Source organism: Xenopus tropicalis, chromosome 4 (assembly GCF_000004195.4).
Source record: "Xenopus tropicalis strain Nigerian chromosome 4, UCB_Xtro_10.0, whole genome shotgun sequence".
NCBI classification, from domain to species: domain Eukaryota; kingdom Metazoa; phylum Chordata; class Amphibia; order Anura; family Pipidae; genus Xenopus; species Xenopus tropicalis.
The window spans coordinates 82036922-82055351 of NC_030680.2; the positions used below are offsets into that span (position 1 = coordinate 82036922).

The 18430-nt window shown below is 34.4% G+C and overlaps 1 protein-coding gene across 3 annotated transcripts in view; it reads left to right on the forward strand.

Annotated features, from left to right (window-relative positions):
- Positions 1–18430, forward strand: part of negr1 (neuronal growth regulator 1) — a 282343-nt gene that overhangs the window by 163937 nt on the left and 99976 nt on the right. The gene's annotated exons all lie outside the window — the stretch shown is intronic.

The following is an 18430-nucleotide window of genomic DNA, read 5'->3' on the forward strand; positions in this document are numbered from 1 at the left end:
ATTTTATTTTACCTGGTAATTTATGCAGAACTTTTCCTGATTCTCTTTTAAGTTTGAAAAAAACATGTGTAGCCTACCCGTAGGGAGAGTTTTGCTTTCTTAAGTTTGCTGAAACAGTGTCCTGCAAATTCTAGTCAAATTGCACATTGTTTATGTGATTAAATTATGATTCTCTCTACCCTGTCTGGAAGTTTACTTTGAATGTGTAGTTGGTATTACTGATTGGCCACATCATGATTGCTTATGTATAATTTTCACTTGACACTTGCAGCTTTTGTCTTGTGCTGCATGGGAACCAGAAGCTAATTGGAGAAAAACTCCCAGTGCTGTTTTAGCTGATGCTGAATATATTTCACTAATAGCTGTCAAGCATGGCAGGGGTGTATATATGTAACCTAGTAGTCTGCAGTAGTAGATAATGTTTTTTTTCAATTATGCTCATGGAAGGAAAGCTCCTTTGTAACTGATAATAGAAGAAGATGCTGCATGGAACCTGGATGTACATAGGTCACCGCGCACAGAAAAAAATGTTTATCCTCCAACCACTAAATAATTAGACAATCACAAGCTTAATGCTAAAATTCAAAATCTTGAACTAATTAAATTCACATGCATAAATACAATTATGTATAGATAAATACAACAACAACAGGGAAGTGTTGTATAAAAAAAGTTATTAAGCACAAAAAAGTTAAAAAAATAAAATTTGAAACTTCAGCACCTAAAAGCTTAATTAACTTCATGTAGAAGTCAATGGGAGCTGTCCTAGGCAAAATGTAACCTATTTTTTCTATTTTTTTTTTTCAACATTTTTGTGTAGATGAGAGGAGTAGGATACAAATTAAATGCATGTTGAATATTGTTGAGTATTTTTTCACGTTATTATTTGATCACATTTTTTAAATTTCAAAAATTTGAGATCATTCAAGCTGACAAAACCTCTAGAAGTCACAGATTTGAATTTTCCTAAATAAGTATTACCATTTTGACACAAAAACCTTAAAAAGGTGATTTAGACATTTGCATTGAAACAAAATATTCCATGTAGCACTTAGGAAAACAGAAAAGAAAAAATAACAGTCACAGACACAATTAGAATCTTTAATTATTGTTTTTAATTAATTGGCTTGGTTTGTTTTGCTCATATTGTTATGTGGGTTTGTTTGTGCAAGTTCATATTCAGTCTATTTAGAAGTGGTGATTGCAATTTACAGCCACATATAAACGTAATATCATAAGTTTGTCTAATTGCTTCTAATACTGCCTACTGTATAAAAGTCTACTTTATTAAAGTTATCCTTAGAAAGTGCTTACTATTATCCTGGATTATGAACTTACTTTAAGGAAAGCACAGAGGTCTTATTTTTGTGTTTGCAATATAGGAAAAAGACCGATAAATAACTTTATAAGTGCAAAAGTGTCTTTGTTGTTTATTTGGTCTATCTCCATAAGTTGGTTTAAAGAGAGAGGCACAAATCCAGCCAGCGATCTCCAAAGTGGAAGATATAAGCTTCAGTGAAGGTGTTGCAAAATAGAAAATAGGGTATTCAAATAATTTTGCTGTCAGGTCCTAGAACCTGGCAGGAACACACAGGCCAGACACTCTGTTCCTATTGTCCAGTTTCCATATTGGCACTCAATTTCCATAGGAAGGCTGTACCGTAGAAAGGTATTTAATTGTGGTGAGAAAGCGAGTAAGGTCTCTCAGAGCAGGGCACAAAAGAGGAAGGTTTACAGAGAACATATCTTGAGATTTGAAGAAATCAGGCTTAATCTGATGCTAAAAGAGTGTTGTACAAAAAGAATTACAAGAATTATATGGTTGTAATGGCAAATACTGTACAAATGATTGTGAGAAAATGCGAGAATACTGCCACTGTTTATGCAGTAACTGAGTTCCTGAGTTGCCATCTTAAAGTCAGAAATTAATTTTTCCTCTTCCCTGGCAAATCAGAGACAACTTTATTTTTTTTACCTTTTCTCAGCTAGAAATGAAGTAGAAATTATGTGAGTGAAGTCCAGATCTTGATGGGGTTGTGTATATGTTCTACATGTAACAAGCAAACTTACAAACACTAATAAGAATACAAATTTAATTTAAAAAAATAACTTGTGTTATTCCCTATATACATAGCAAAAGTCACTAGCAAGTGTAGTCTGATTTGTTCTGATTTGTCTATTATTACTAAATTGTCACTTATAAACCTAAAACCAAAAGTTCTAGTTAGGAGAAAAAACTATGACCATCCTCATTTACATGACAGTAAGATGTGATACTCCAAACCTTATATTTACCATGAAAGTGGTCCATGGTGTGAGATTTGTAGACATATGCTTTCTCACTTCACGTAGAGTCTACGTCGTAGACTATCCATTTTGTTTAGAGGGCACCCTGGGTTTGAAAACCAACTGGTGCAGCGAATAAAACCTTTGAGAAACAAAAACCACAAGGGAGCATTTCTTTAATGGAAATATATAGACTTTCAAATAATTGATAAGAATTTAGAATACACATTGTATAGTTTTTCTTATTAAAGTATTACAAATATATGGCAAAACAGCATTTGCACAAGTGTTAGTGTAAAGTGGGTATATTTATACAGTTCTGTTGTTGTCCATTTGTTTGAATGTATGCCATGCATCAAAATAATTTATTACAAAATTATAAATGGTATTATTTATAAAGGTGTGTTTTTCATAGCAAATTCATGCCTTAAAGTGGATCATTATTTTATGCCACTTTAGACCTGGCGTAAAATAAATTGCATACCTTTATAAATGTCCTCATTAGCTCTTTGTAATGGATTACTTCTTTGACCATAACACATGGCATTAATTCACACAAAAGGACAACAACAGAGCTTTATAAATAGGCCATTTATTTGTTATCACTTATAGCTTTTTTAATGTAAATAATATCAAACATATTAAATATGGTCCTTATTTCTTTAGGAAATGTTGTACAGATTTGTCAAGTGCATAAAAAAAATAGCTATATATTTCAAGGTCTTTCTCACTGAGTAAAACAAAAGGTACCTCCACATTCGAGGGTTTTTAGATCAAAAGTTATTTACTTGATGAAGCCAGGCAAGTATTTTATTATTCTTCATGATAAATTGACTTCTGGAGGGCACAGTTTATTTTGAGTCCTAGGAGTGGGAACAACTGTTGTTTCTCTGACAAGTAAATCTCGACTAAAGAATACTCAGAATGAGAATATACCATATACAGGTACTGCTAATAATATAAAAACATTTCTCTTTACTTAAGAAAACATTTGTGTAAAGGCTTTTTACATTTGGATCTGACAAATTAAATTAATTGATGTGTTTTGCAATGAACTGTAATGAATCTCTAAATCTAAAATTAAAATAAAATTGCTCTTTTTTGTTTTCATGTTGGAAACTGAAATAACAAAAGATTCATATTTATGAGATAGCTGTAAATGTACAGCTAAAACCCATTATTAGTAACTACACAAAGATCACTTTGCGTACCTTTCACTTTTCCTTTTTCACGCTTTTAGTAGGTTCACAGTGCTAGTTTAAATATTCATGCAGAAAGATTCTCACATTATGCTCTAATATATACAGTAAGGTGTTCTGTCACATTACAGGGATCTGTGGCAATAGTTGGTAGTCAGCTGCAAAGATTGGATAGCTGCTTAAGTTTGCTCTGAAATGACTCACACACCTAAAACTCACTCACTTCTCCTTGTTATTACAATATATTCAAGGGGAACTATCATGAAAAATAGTTTTCACTCTTAAAATTGTTGTCATGAAACAAAAGAATTTAATTTCTTAAAATGTCCTTCCATTTTTAAAACACAGCTTTTAATACAGTATGTCCTCACCTGCACATTCTTCTCTCCTCCTGATGTAGTTGGTTTTTAGAATCTTCCCTCGTCCATTATTGACTTATTGTATATATATATATATATCTGAATCCTGACACCCAAACTGGTTACCCATGTTAAATATCTCAAAATATTTCAACATGGTTTGAGGCTTGCACCCAGCTCTTTTAACCATCTCCAATTGTGCAGACCCTCCCTTCATGTTTTCCCCAGTGGCCTGGGACCCCCACCCACCCCCACCCACTCAGCGGTAAATCATGGGTTTCATGTGCATCAAAGATCACCCCTGGGCCCCCAGACCCATCTCTGCAGCCACAGGGTCTGCTTCCTCTGTAGTTACACCACTGTTTTTGCTTCTGACTGGAGTGAGGGAGGTGGCCAAGAAAAGTGCTGAATAATTGCGCACGCCTGCCATAGTTTTGTAAAAATATTCATTAGGTTTAAAAATTACAGCTGCAAAAATACATTAATTATATTGGCTTATTAAACTAAATATTCACCTGCAACCCTCACTATGGTGTAAATAATTAGAACAAATCATTATAAGATTTTGTGGCATTAAAGTATGCCCAAGGCAGATACAGTGTACTTTCCTCCTGCCCATTTTTATTCATCCACCATATAAATATTAACTATGACTGAATTAGGAATGCACAAAACTGGTTTGGGGTTTGGCTAAATGGAGACATTTTTAGCTGAATTTGGATTGGCTTGAGCCTAGCCTAACCAACAATTATTAAGTATACCACTATATCCATGTTTAAAAACATGCTCTCAGGTGATTATACATTATTTATGACGTTTTCCTCTCTCTCTCTCTCTCTCTGTCCCCCTCTATGTCAAGACTATTAATTATTTATTTTTCTCTCTCTCGCTATATACTGTACATACTGTAAGCCTTTTTCAAATGTCACAGATCTGCCCACCTCTGTTCAACAATACCTGTTATCCACTCCGTTCACAGCAAGAGCCTTCTCTTCACTTCACAGACCTTCACACAGATGCTCCTCTTCAGTGAAGGACTTTATCCCTGCCTGCACAAGTGCACTTTCTTTGTGATGTACATCCATCTCTAGAGATTCCCTTCAAGCTATCAGGGCACAGGCTGCTATCACTCCTGATGTTAAAATACGTTATTAGCTGACCTCTGCCTATCAAACCCAGTTGAAAGATTTTGAGTGGGAAAAGTAATGGCAAAGTACTACCTGCTGATCCTTCCATTATTTTCAAAGTGGCAGTTTCCTTAATTACTCAGACCTATTTATTGTTAGGATGACCTTGATAATACATATACTGTTTGAATTTTATTGTTAATTTTAGGTTTATTGCCAGTAGAACAGCTGATAATTATCTGATTTGGTAACAAGTAGAAACAAGTAATTACAGATCTGCTGGAAATGGCAGAAATTTGGTAAATGTTCTGCAACACTGTATCTTACAAAACCAGGAGAAGAAATTCCTCTTTAACAAACTAAGCATGTCTTGTGGACCATAAGCCAAGAGGATGGTTAACATGTTATATGGTTGGCTAAACAACATCAAATGAGTTGTGAAAATGCGGGATGAGTGAATTGATTGAATGTATCTTGCTGCTCAGTGTACCAGCAGAAAGCAAATACCAATACACATGCAAGATTAGGCATCTGTAAATAAAACCACTATCTTTACAAATGAAAATTTTTTATATGAAAACATATACCTGTGAAAAAAATGAGTAACTGTTTCACAGTAAAAATTATAAATGAAATCAGTACCCATTATCATTACATTTCATATCCCCATATGCCTTTGTGTCGATATTTAAAATATAATTAAATGTAACAGGAAGACTTATTTTGAAAAAAAAACTATTGTTGCAATTGGAACTTTTTTTATTTACTATTTTAAAACAAAGTATATGGAAGTCAGTAATGTTGATGTAAATAAAGACAATAGATTGCAATAGGTTCCCTTCTTAATATAAACTGGGCACGTTCTCTATTTTTGGGCTACTATTCAATCTGGCTAAGAGGGTAGAAAGATTATACTATTGCAAGGGTTCATGGTCAAACTGGTTTTCTTTAAAAAATGACACCATATGCTGATTGCTCAAATCGTTCTTTAAAATGGCTCACAAATGGACTGATACTCAGAGTGTTTGGTTGGAAAGTCATGTCAATGTATTGGTTAGTTAACAATGTAGTATTAGGGTCCTGGGTTTAATTCTGATCAGAACACTATCTTTATAGAATTCTTATATTTTTCCAGTCTCTGTAACTGAGTTTAGTCCAAGAACTTTAAATTTCTCTCACACTCCAAGATCATGCAGCCTACTGACTGTTGATGAAAGTGCCTCTGGTGTGGGTATGCATTGGATTGTTATTTACACTAGGGCAGAGATTGGTGGGAATAAATGTGATCTCTATAAAGCAGAGCCAAAACTAGGTGTAGGCAGAAGAGGCACATGCCAGGGTGCAATGCTGGGGGGGCACTAGGCACATACCCCTTCTGCTTCCCTACTCTGCGCCCTCCTCCCCCACTGCCAGCTTGTTACTGGTCCTGGAGTGGTCATTATGCGTCATGCTTGTGCTCTGACAGTGAGGAGGGGGTAGCATGATGGGAGGGGGAAGCAATATGTGTGGTGGGTAAGGTGGCTGGCCAGGTTGCCTAGGCCAGGTCCGGCTACGTCCAGCACTGCTATAAAGTGTTCTGAATATGTCAGCATTGCATAAAGAGCTCATAGGCAGGGTATTGTAACTTTTGCAATGGAGTTAAATGGTCAAAACGCACAGTACCTTACAGCATGGAGAGAGCAGCTTCTGGTGGAGAAAGGGAAGATAACAAGGTTAAAGGTTATGTTGGGAACTGAATGCACCTGGGGCTAGGATTTAGCATGAAGTCTCTGTATTTGGGTCTGCTAAGGGTAATTAAAAGAATGAAAGTTTAGTTTCAGGCTTGGCACAGGGTCTTTAAGCTAAGGATGTTAAGTTAAAGCTTGTTTAGCATTGCCTCAAGGGTCCTTGCTACCACATTTTGTTTTTTTGCTTTGGAAAGGCAATAGTACTCTCTGCACTAGACAAGCCAAAATTCTGATTTTAAAAATTGGACTTTACTGATACTGGTAAGTACCCAGGAGTAATATCCACAGTTTTCACATTTTTTACGTGTCTGTTTTTCTTTCATGCTTTTTCAAATCAGATCTTTTAGTAAATGACTGATATTTGTGGAAATTAGTTTAGTTGTGGTTTTAAAAAAACTCAAAAAAACCTGAATGTTGATAAATAGGCCTTTTATTTTATTGATAACACATACCAAATTTTGGAATATAGGTACACCAGTTTCCATGTACATCCTTTTAGGTGGTGACAATTAAAGTTCTAAATAAGCAGCAAGGTTCAATTGCCTCTAGGTCACAGGAGACTAACTATAAATGTCTGATGCAGTGTCACTACACACCAGAGAATGAATGTTTACATTGGTTAAAAATACTTGCTGGAGATGCCAAAACAATGAAGGATCTCATATGCACAACTGGTTTAATTCACTTCTCAATCATTTTTAATAAAAATGTATACAAAAAAAATGCATTTGTCGCATACAAAGGTAGATCTCTTCATTATAATTCAGAAACTAAAAAAGTGATATATGATACTTAATTCGGGCAGTGAAAGCCCTATTTCCAGGAAGATGGAAATCCCCTGAGCCTCCCTCAGTATTAGATTGGTACATATATAGTGAAGATATAATGAAGTTCAAATAAAAAAAGGCCATGTAAAATGGTCTGTGGGATGAATTTCATAAAATATGGGATAAATTGACCTTTAGTATCGGTTCTGGCTGAAACTTGTGGACTAGATTAAAAGATGTGCTAATTTAAACACAAGGGTCTGCTTAGTATTAAAATTATTCTTTATGTACAAAACCACATATTGTATTTTGATAAAACCTCAGTCTAACCTAAGCTGATTTTATTTAATTGTTTATATAATGTTGCCCCTTACTTACTTCTTCTTTTCTATATCCAAAATTTCTGCAATGAAAGATAAAGAATTTGAGAAAAAAAGTTCTTATTAGGCTATAATTAAGGGCATAGCTCCTGAAAAGTGTTAGACCTGGTGTCCTAACCTTACTACCTAATAAAGCAAATTGTTCTTTTACCCCAGAGTGCTACTCTAATCTGTATTTTTAAACAAAGATTTACATTTATTTTTTTTGCAAAATGAATGCAGATTAGAAAAAGCAGAGTCAAGTAAAGGAAAAGAAGAAGAAGGACAAATATAATTCTCTAACACTGTCAAATTGATGAGTGGCCATTTATTGATGTGGTCCATTATCCAATGTTCTGTTCTGTTGCTAAACTAAATATTTGCTTGTGACTGCCAAAGCCAAGAAATGTAGGGTAATAAAAATGATACACGATACCAGCTGTTAGAATATACTTCAGTTACAGACTGTACACTGAATATTTGCTCACTTGCGTTGCTGTTTTTTTTTCTCTGGAAAAACTGGATTTTGTATGCTGCTATGCATTTGAAAGAAATGGTGTACTTGCATTTTATATTAGTGAAAAATGTGGGAAAAGTGGAATAGTCAGGGTATCTAAGTAGAGAGGCAACTAAGTGAAATCAGATACATCATTGTCTGGATACAGAATTAATGATGAACTAGGTTGAAATTACCTATGTGAAGAGTTTGTGTTGTGCAAATCTGATAGGGACCTTAGATTGTAAGCTCCTCTGGGGCAGAGACTGATGTGAATGAGATATCATTTCTATAAAGTGCTGGAAAATGTGTTGTCCCTATTTAAATAACATGACATTTAAAAAAAGGAGCATTGAAAGAATAAGGCAAACGTTAAAACACAATGATAGAAAGGGCAAAGTTTGCATTTGTACTTGGAAATAATGACTTTAGGGAAAATGATTTAGGAGCTGGGCTGGTAAATACGCCTTTTGCAACAAGAAACAAAAATTAAAAGGAGTTAGAGGAGAAGCATGGTTTGTCGCATGTTTGGCTCTACCATGATAGTAATTGAAGATGAAAATAAGGTTTGCGGTTGAAATAATCTTGTATGCATAGCAGAATGACAATAACACAAATATATTTTTATCTGTGTTTTATAATTAAGGGATTTTACTCAAATTTATTATGCTTTTTAAATGGGTAGTTCACTGTTATCTTTTCATATTTTATAGAATGGCCAAATCTTGGCAACATTTCAGTTGGTCTTCATGTTTTATTTTGTATAGTTTTAAATCATTTGCCTTCTTAACTATTTTATTGTTAGTTTTGATTATTTTATTATATTTTTTTTCTATTCAGGCCACTGCCTGATTACTAGAGTAATTTAGACCCTAGCAACAAGATAGGTGCCAACATTCCAAACAGGAGAATTGCTAAATAATTCAAAAACCACACACAATAAAAAATGAAGACCAATTGCAAATTGTCTCAGAGATCACTCTCTACATTATACTAGTTAATTTTAAGGTGGAAGAAATAAACCTTTTTTCTATCTTTAAAATTACTGTAAACAACCCCCAGAGTAACATACCTTAGTTCAGTGTGCAGAAGCAGATTTTTTTACTGTGCTCATTCATGACTGCATGACTCATTGAATACACACACAAAATGCACAGCATTCCATGTTGAATAATGACTGTAAATTGTTCTAAAACTATATAAAAAGTTTGCAACTTGATAGTGCAGTGAGTTGTAGCCTAACACCACAGTTGAATCCCTGAAAGCCAAAGTAACACACATGTTTTTCTACTGGTGATTAACATTTTCACCGGTAGGAAAGCATTTGAGGACATTAGTCTCCACCACTAGAGGAGATTAATCTCGGGGCAACACGGCCTACACTTAAATGCAGGCTGAGAAAACACCCCGTGTGGCAGTAGGTCTGGCACTCCACTCAACGGGTGTCCGGTGGACAATGGGAACTTACTTAACCCCTCACTCAAGCAATAAAACAGTCATAGCATAGATTAGATTACTATAGAGGATTCTACTTACAGGGCCAAATTATCAGTTTGTATCAATTGTATCTTTTACCAGTTCATTTTACAGAGCAGTAAGGGCACGAACACACTTATGGCAGATTTATCAAAATGTATGAAAAATTATGACATGTTTAGAGCATAATACATAAAACTCATGTTCTATTCATTCCTATAGGATTTTTAGAAGCATATTTATCATATGGAGAACTCCCCATTTTACCCATTGATAAATACCCTCCAAGAAATACCATAGAAATCAATAGAACATGGGAGAGTCATACACAACCAGAATGTTTCTAATCATGTGTAGGAAATGCATTTTCTAAACATTTAACCTTTGGTTAGTAAGAATCTCAAGTAAGATCTGTTACTAAATAACTTGAACTATACATTGTTATTGAAAATAAATTTTAAGAGACAGGAATTCTTCGGAGACATAATATTTGTGAAGAAAAGCCGTCAGTCTCTTTAATGAAAGCTGTTAGGTATCCTACAGTTACTTCATACTGCATTGATTAGGCCTAGGCACAAATATAGTTCATGAAAGAAATATTCACGTCAGTTCAGACTAAACTACAAAAAAGTCTCAAAGAGTTGCATAACGCAGTTTTTATTTTTACAGTTTTTTTTTTATTTGTACAATTATTGCATCTATTATCTGAAATCTTGGGACCTGCAGTCTTTTAGAGGTCCTTCCATAATTTAGAGCACCATACATTAAATCTACTAAAAAACATGTAATCTTGAAAATATGAATATGAAAATGAAATAGCACAATAGGATTGTCTTGCCACAAAGATGGATTTATGCTAACTAGTAAATGATATTGGTTAATAACAGTAAAAAATGAAAGAATTTAAAAATAAGAATTCTTTGCTTGCTGGCATTCCTATATTTTTGAGCTTTCTGGATATTGGGTTTTCGAATAATAGATCAAATACCTATGCTATAATCTTATAATACATTTCCTTTAAATAAAGATGGAAATAAAGAGAAACAAAAGGCCTCATTTGCGAAGAAGAAAACAGCAATCAGACATTTTTTTCAGATGTGTTCAAAGCCTTTCTTAAGCCTTTATGCATTAGTCAGCCCTGGATCCAAGAGATGGGGCTGGGTATGTGGGGGGGGGGGGGTATGTTGGTGTTCCCCTGCCACCCAACCCATACACATCCCTGATTTGTGCACAAATTAGGGAGCGTAAGGAGGTGCAGCCCGCAATGGGGCACAGAGCACCCAATTTTTGATTCAACACTTGCTGCAGAGAGCAGCAGACCCCTGGATGCAAGTGCTCTTTAGATGAGCTAATGCGCTTGTGCCCATTGGTGCTCTTGCACTTGCACCAGTGGCAAAGTAAATGACTTGATTTCTACTTTATTAGGGTAGTAGAAATGTTTTCTGTATTTTTAATAATTTTGAAACGATGAGACTACTTTTTCATAAAATTAAACTTATAATAATTTTCTTGTTTTAGGAGAAAGTGCAAGATAACATTTTGTTTAATAAAATGTATATATAATTTGATTTGCCTTTTGCAATGAGCAATGCCACTGATTTCCAATCTTACTAGTTTGATATGTGACCTAGTAGAGAACAAATTACATTTCTATATGTGTCATTAAAAGCAAACACAGGAACCCTTTAAGCTACCACCAGTCTCTGTCTTTTTTCATAATACTCCGGCAGAATACTCAGAATACTGAGCCCCTCATTTTGCTTTCACAATTCACTGAAACTAAAGAAGTCCTTCTTATTCCCCTAGGATGTAAGAATTTAGTGTCACTTGTACTTTGTGGTGCATTGTCCTTTTGCTGCTTATAATGTACAAGTGAATGCAAAATTGTACCTAGGAGAACAAGGAGAACTTGTAAGAAATACTTGCATTCTAACTGATTGTTTTAGGTTACTGACTTGCCCTTGCAAAACAATTAACTGGCAATGAAACTGTGAGCCTTACCTTTATATCTATGCTACTGTGTTACACAGAATGAAAATATTGAACAGAAGAGCACTTACTTTACAGACCAAAAGTAGTAAATACTTTAATATTGTTTCATGATTTTTGATTTTGATCACCAGAAGCAAATGTTTCCTTAAGATGTTGTAATAGATAAGTCACTTATAATCACTGATAAATATGCTAATTATTGATTGTAATTAGATTATAAATTTGATGGACACATTCAATAGTCTCTTGAATTGATCTAAATAGGAACCTGTACAAGTGAAAGACAATGCCAGAATCCAAATAAGAAGTAGTACAGTATAAAAAGAAGATAAGATGTCCTAAAGGTTAGGCTTGTGTTCTCATTATTGTGATATTTTGTATTGCATATTTTATGTATGTAGTTAACCATCCCCCCAATTGCTTTGTTGCCTTTATTCTTCAGCCATTTGTTACTGTGTATATTGTTGGGTGTAGTTGAACTGACTAAGCTATGGTCAGTGGTTTGTTCTTGAGGAGTCAAGCCATAAGAAATATAAATAAAAGGGAAACTTAAAATAAGGTAGTCTTGAATTGTCGTGTCTGAATTTCAGCGGGTCTGATACTTTTTCTTCATTTGTTACAGAATATACATGAGTGAGTTATTTCTTTACATGGAGAATAAGCAATGTCCATTTGCATTTCAAAGGTTACATTTTTTTAAAGAGGTGCATGTTGATTTGTAATGCAAGATACAATTATAAAAAAACTTAAGTATTTGATTGACAATCAATCCACTTGTTGACTGACTTATTTGGAATATATTAGAATGTGTTACCCTTATCTTATCTCAATATAGAAACTTAAAAGCCAAGATGTTATCAAAGTCTACTTGAGCTTTGTTTTCTTATCTCCAACTGTTTCAGATCACAGCAAGCCTTTAAAATGTTTACGTTAGTGGCTATAAGAGAAAATTGCACTCACATAATCTATAAAAGTTTCTCTAGCATAGGATGTCTTCCAGCTGTGATATGCCTCTCTGCTCACAACTAAACCATTTAGTACCAGTTCAGAGGTATCAAAGGGCCTGCGGAGTAGTGAAGTGGAGTGAAGATGAGCTTACTGTATATAAAACCTATGGTTTTATTTAAGTAACTACTATTCAAAATTATCATTGTTACACATGCTTTACCTAGTTCATTTTATTGCATACTTATTATAATTGCTAAATGAACTAGCTATGGTAAGATGTTTCCCTTTTGAGCCATGTTACATATTTAGGTAAAGGGACCCCCTGAATTTAAATTGCATGCTTAAACAGAACTATTCTAGATTACTAGAATAGTTTCAATCTTGTAGATGCATCTTAATATCCAGGAAATTCTGCTTAATATACATGTATTTAAAATTGAAAACTGATCTTACTTGGTCTTACTTGGCTGAGTATAGCCCTATTGGATATTAAATATCAAGTTGAACCTGGCTATATCTTTCATGCCACAATCTGCCATCCGGATTTATACCCTTCCCTTGCATTAGTCTCTTACATCTTACTTTTTCACCCTGCACTCTCTACTGTCTTCCAAACTAATATATTTCCCTTATTCGGCATGTCTCCATTTTAATTACCTTTTGCAGTGTCTTGTTTTATAATAATAATAATAATTATAATAAAGCAGTAATATAATCCACAGTGTTGAACACTAGAAGGATGCATACATTAAACTTTACAGATCACTGACAGATACTGAGAGATACAGGGCCCTAGAACCTATTATCTAAAAGAGTAGGTATTTGACACAAGATATGAATGACAAAGAACAAACAAAATAACCTAGTCCATATGCTATCACATATTTTTAAAAGCATCTTTTGCTATATATATATATATATATGTATAAAATATAATTTGTATGTGCGTACAAGAACAAAATATTTGCCATTTATAGCTTCTTACAATATTGAGCAGAAATGGGAGGACAGATCTGTAAAAGTCACAAGCAGAAATTCTTTGTCTCTCTGTCAACCCTATTCTTCTGATTTTGATTGTATTTATAGGCATGTTTCTCTTAATAAACAATCCAAGAGTCATTCTCTGCAGTGATTTTAGAAATCGTGTTTTTGGTACACAATTTATCATTCCTGACAAGTAAACAAAAAGGAATTTTCCTTTTGGCCAAATATGTGGCAATAACATATGACAGATGACAAGTGATAATAGCAGACCTGGGTAAAACAACACAAAGCAAGCATTCTCACCAAACACTTGGCCAAGTGACCTCGAGACATTTATGGTATGATTTACTGCTGATATTATAAGTGCATAAATGGAATTTTAAAAGGGATAGCAAATCAATGAATATTTTCCTCTGAACAGTTTTTTGCAGTGGTTTCAAGGAATACTATATAACTGCATTATAATATAACATAATATAACAAAGGTATAGCTATTGTTTTCAGAGAGCCTTGTGTCTCTGCTGCACTGAAGCAAACATTAAAGTAATACTGTCATGGGAAAACATCAGTTAATAAAGCTTTTCAGCAGACTCTTAAATTGAAATCCATTTTTTAAAAATGCAAACTGTTTTTTTGTTTTGTTTTTTTTTTTTCAAATTAAATTTTGAAATTTAACATGGTGCCAAAGCCCATGTGACTTGTGCTCTGATAAACTTCAGCCACTCTTTACTGCTATGCTGCAAGTTGGAGTGATATTACCCCCTCCCCTTCCCCACCAGCTTCTGATCAGCAGAACAATGAGAAAGTAGCAAGATAGTAGCTCTCTAACACCTGTATTGCTTAAAGTGGTAGATATGTGAATAGTACTCAATAGTAAAAAATCCAAGTCTGCTTGGACTCCCCCAGTCACATTTTATAAATCTGACCCTTAATGGTTGAGTTTAGTTCTACAGCTTAAGGTTGTTAATAACAAGTCTAATTCCAGGCAGTGTCATTTAGTGGCTACAAAAGCAAATAAAGTGCTGTCTTGCAAAAAAAAACAAACATAATTTTGCCTCTTTATAGGTCCCTGGTAAGGCCTCACCTTGAGTATGCAGTGCAGTTTTGGGCTCCAGTCCTTAAGAAGTATGTTAATGAGCTGGAGAGAGTGCAGAGACGTGCAACTAAACTGGTTAAGGGGATGGAAGATTTAAACTATGAGGTTAGACTGTCAAGGTTGGGGGTTGTTTTCTCTGGAAAAAAAGTACATTAGAGGGGATTATAGGCAGATAGGGGATGTTCCTTTTTCCCATAAAAATGATCAGCGCACCAGAGGCCACCCCTTTAGATTAGAGGAACAGAATTTTCATTTGAAGCAGCGTAGGTGGGTTTTCACAGTGAGGGCAGTGAGGCTGTGGAATGCCCTTTCTAGTGATGTTGTAATGGCAGATTCTGTTAATGTCTTTAATTGGGGCTTGGATGAGTTCTTGAACAAGCATTGTATGCAAAGCTATTGTGATGCCAAAATCTAAAATTTGTATTGATGTTGGTATATATAGTTATATATATTATTAGTATATATAGTATGTATGTATAGATATGTCGGTATAGGTTTGTGTGTGTTTACATGGAAGTGTTAACCTTGATGGACTCTGGTCTTTTTTTAACCCAATGTAACTATGTACCTGTGTTAATGTGTTGATTCTAATTGGTTACTGTATTGTAAGATTGTTGACCCTTCAATGTGTAGTTTGTTTTTTTTGTTATTTTTTTTTTTAAGTAATCACAAAACATGCCATTGTCCCTCTTAGCACCCTCAGTCTAATAGGGTAATGAAATGTTTCAACTATTAAAGAACGTTTGCAACTATTCTAGACCCACAGGAACCAATCAGCAGGTAGAATTTACAGCTATTTAAAAAAAACCCTGAAAAATATTGCTTGAGGGCCCAGTAACAATAAGTTACAATTACACCCATCACTTATTTTAGTTTCTGTAGGGCTTTTTTCATTGCCACAAGCTCAGGTATTGCGATATCGGTGCCACCTTAACTTGAACCTGATGTGTCGAACAAGCACAAGTTCTGTGTTTGTACTGATGAATCAACTCCAATTTTTGTTGCATACAACTTTCTGGCTTGCGCTTTTATGCTGGAATGCTGGGTAGGAATGCTGCATTTTAGGTAAAATATATTTTGCATCTTAATAAATACGGCCTTATTGCCAGAAACTGTTTCCTATAAGCTGTTATTATTTATTATGAAGCTAAAACTAATTTTAAAATGTATAAAATAGACAATTTACTTGATTCCAAAAATAAATGGCCAGTGTAGAACAGTTAAGTCACCAAAATCTTTTAGGGGTGCAGGCCAACATTCCCCAGACCATCAGCAAAGGAAGTAGAACTCCAAACGATCAAGCAGGCTTTCAAAGGGAAGAAGGCATGTGGAGTCTTGTCTAATTTTTGTATTTTTTTCTACTTTGAATAACCTCAAATTAAAAAAAGGGGTTAATGTTACCTTATTCACTATAAAAATCGGAATATTTTTTTGTAAATTTTTAATGGGTCACAAAGCTTGAAAAAATTTGAAAAAAAATTACCTCGGCCAATTTTTTTGACTTCAACATGACCTGGAAAGCCAAGTTTTATATGTATATTTAGTTTTAACAAAAATATCCTGGCAGTTTCTCCGTGACTCTGTGGTTGTGTGCGTGCATATGGGAGGGAAGGGTTGTATTTATATGAGCATGTTTGCTTAACTATAATTTTTTCTGTAAGTTGAATTTGTACATTTTATTTCCCTCTTAATGACAGCCTATGGTAACAGTATTTATAGGACTGCAATAAAACATTCTTACAAAAATACTGATAAGTATTACCATTATGTGCCAATGTGATGTTTTCCATTTCCATTTTCTACAGATGGTTGTGGGGATGTACAAGGACTGATTAGCGTTTGTGCTGGATTACCTGACAAAAATAGCACCAGCAGGCATTATCATGATTTAAAACCCTTTCAATTAGAAGAAATCGCATAGAGCCTTGGTTAAGGAGAGCTAATGCATCTTTATCTAGAGGCCAATGCATATATTAGCAAGTCAAGTCAGCAAAAGCAGTGAAGAAATTGCATACATTGTAAGGATAAAGAATCTGTTTAAATTATGATCTTCCTTTCTCATTTTGCCTGTTAATGAAGTAGCACAATAAAGTATGTCCTACATAACTGTAAGACAGGAACTCAATTAGTAAAGAAAAAATCTTCTAAATCAAGGAGACTCAAATATATGAACTGACACTCATCACATATTTATCATATGATGTCTTAACTATAATGTATTGTGTATTTTACATAAAGGGACAGATACAGTATATAATAAATATTCAAAAACGTCTATGGTGAACTGAATTTAAATTAGGACTTAAATAATTTAGCACAATATGGCCTAATTTGTGCACTGATACACTTGAGGCAGATTTATTAAAATATAAGTTTAGAGCTAAATACATAAAAACTGACCCACATTCTGTTCATTCCCTAGGGGATTTTAACAAATGTATTTATCAATTGGTGAACTCTAACTTTCACTCACTGATAAATACACTTCTAAAAATCCCATAGGAATGAATAGAACAAACGTGGGTGAGTTTTTATGTATTAAGCTCTAAATTCACATTTTGATAAATTTGCCCCTGTGGATTTTGGGACAAAGGGTCAGATTTATCAAAGAGAAACATTAGAGATTGCCAAGAGTAAAATACTGCCACTAGCAACTCATTTCTCTGGGGTTTTCAGAGGCATATTTATAAAAGGGTGAATTCTCACTTTCACCCATTGATAAATCTTTATTTTAAAATCCCATAGAAATGAACAGAGAGTGGTGAGTAGTGATGGACGAATTGTTTTGCCAGGCATGGATTCGCGGTGAATTTCCGCGTTTCGCCATTGGCAGATTGTTTGGGGAAACGGCTGAAAAAATTTGCAGCGGAAAAATTCGCTGCGCATCCAAAAATTTTCGCAAGAATAGTTGCACGGAATGTCGCAGGAATAGTCACGGGCGTCAAAAGAAAAGTCTTGCGCCCAAAAATTGTCAAAAGAATAGTCGCGGGCGACAAATTTTTTTCCGCGCAACATTTTCTTTTCTTTCTTTTGAAAGATTCGCAAATTTATTGGCAAAGCAAAATGGGACAGATTCACTCATCACTAGTGGTGAGCTCTAATATCATACATCTGCTCCAAAGTATCATGTTCAGTGATGAGCAAATCTGTCCCATTTCGCTTCGCCCCAACATTTGCGAAACTTATGAAAAATGTACGAAACAATGAAAAATTCACGAAACAAATTGAAGTCAATGGGCAGCATTTTTTTCTTACTCCAAATCCATTAAAGTCACTGGACTTTTTTTCTTACTCGAAATGTATTAAGGGTCAATGGGACATTTGCAGGACATTTTTGTCTCAACATTTTTCTTGGCGACTTTTTTATCAATGGGTGTTTTCTCTTGTGACTATTGTGTTTATGAAATAGTTGCCGTAATTGCTCATGTTCATCTTACCAATTTGATTGATATCAATTTATCTCTTGAATTGTCTTTTCAAAATTGATAAATATGTTTAAAAGTGTAAAGTTAATTGGCATTTTTTTGCCGCAACGTTTTTGTCTCTGCCTCATTTTTCTTGGCAACTTTTTTGTCTCGGTCGTTTCATGAAAAAAATTGCTGATAGTAAAATGT